At 41.2% G+C, this 1771-nt stretch overlaps 1 pseudogene; it reads left to right on the top strand.

The window, feature by feature from the left end:
• Nucleotides 1-596: 596 nt before the first annotated feature.
• On the top strand, nt 597-1329 carry LOC147197795 (general transcription factor II-I repeat domain-containing protein 2-like; annotated as a pseudogene).
• The last annotated feature ends 442 nt before the right edge of the window (nt 1330-1771 follow it).

Genomic DNA, 1771 nt, shown 5'->3' on the forward strand with positions numbered 1-1771 from the left:
TTCAAAGCCATCCATAACCTTGCGCCCCCCTATCTGTCAGATCTTCTTCAAATTTCCATTCCCTCTCGCTCACTCAGGTCCTTATCCCCCCTCCACCTTTTTCTACCCTCTGCCCATCTCAGTACAATGGGGTGCAGAGCCTTCAGTCGCTCTGCCCCCAAACTCTGGAACTCACTTCCTCCCAACATTCGTAATATTGACTCTCTTTCCATATTCAAAACCCAGCTCAAACCCCACCTATTCAGACTTGCTTATCCACCTTAAATCTTTCTTTCTTTATTTATTATTTTATCTGTGGTTTTATTATTGCTCTTGGTTGTAAAGTGTCCTTGAGTGTTGTGAAAGGCGCTTGCAAATGTAATGCATTATTATTATTATTATTATCTGCAGTACAGCACCGCTTGCTTCGCACATTCCTGACAGAGGTAGATGCAGCTTCTGATGGTTTGCTCCTTCACAACAACGTCAGATGGCTGAACAAAGGCAAGGTCCTGGAGCGTTTTTGGGCCGTAAGAAAAGAGCTGGAAATGTTTCTGTCACAGCACAAGAGCACAAAAGCAACACAATTCCTGGAACTTCTGAGAAATGACGACAAAATGGAAGTTGTGGCATTTTTGGCAGATATAACATCTTATCTCAGTGAGCTAAATCTCAAGCTACAGGGGAAGGACAGCACGGTGTGTGAGCTGATGTCAGCAGTGCGGGCCTTCCAGAGGAAGCTGGAGAATTTCAAAGTTGACCTACAGGTAATTATATTTTCCATTTAATACCAAACACATTTTATGTTTTCCACTTAACATGTTTTTAAGACTTCATACCTCCTATATTAAAGCATTTCTCCTTATTTATTTTTTACCCACAGGAGAGAATGGAACACTTCCCCAAACTTCTGGAACAGACCAAAGGAAAAGGAGATCACGTTCAGTGTCATGTGGAATTCCTGGTGACGCTGATTGCAGATTTCAAGACTCGTTTTGATGACTTTATATTAGGAAAACGAGTCCTACTGTTCATTGACAACCCATTCCTGGTCAGAAATGTAAGAGAGTTCTCTGCAGAAGCACACCAAGTCTTCCCATGGGCAACACCTGCTACTCTGCAAAATGAGTTGATTGACCTCCAGGAAAATATTGCACTGAAAGAGGCTCAGTGTGACGCTGTCACTTTCTGGACAAGGATGGTAACTGCAGCTAATTATCCTCTGCTCCATAAGCTGGCAATTAACATTCTCACAATGTTTGGGTCAACTTACAGATGTGAGTCTGCATTCTCCACAATGAATATTGTGAAGAACAAGTACCGTACTAGACTCACCAATGAACACTTGCATCAGTGTCTCCGCCTAGCCATCACACCTTTTGTGCCAAAGTTCAAAGTCTTGGCAACAAGCACAAAATGTAATTTCTCTCATTAAGCAGCAGTGTTCAGCACAAATGCACATAATGTACACTTCTTTTTGCACCTTAAAGACTGAGTTCTTGCCACTTGTTTACAAAAGGAAATGAGGGATTGATTTGTTTTGTTAAAGGAAATGGATATTTTGATGTATCTTCTTAGCATGTGTAGGTTAATATTTGCATGCCTCAGACATTGCATTCACCTTTAGTGGAAGAATAGCACTGCGCATTCCTGTGCTCCCTTGTGTCAGTATTTAAAATGGTTCTTAACTCCTCTTCTTAAGAACTCCTCTTCTTCTTTTTCTGTGATTTCAGAGGGGATGTGAAAAGGGGAATTGTACAAATGAAAAGGATATTTTTGTTTTCATGTTTAG

This window comes from Hippocampus guttulatus, chromosome 12 (assembly GCF_054856545.1).
Source record: "Hippocampus guttulatus isolate MCC_2025c chromosome 12, RoL_Hgut_1.0, whole genome shotgun sequence".
NCBI classification, from domain to species: domain Eukaryota; kingdom Metazoa; phylum Chordata; class Actinopteri; order Syngnathiformes; family Syngnathidae; genus Hippocampus; species Hippocampus guttulatus.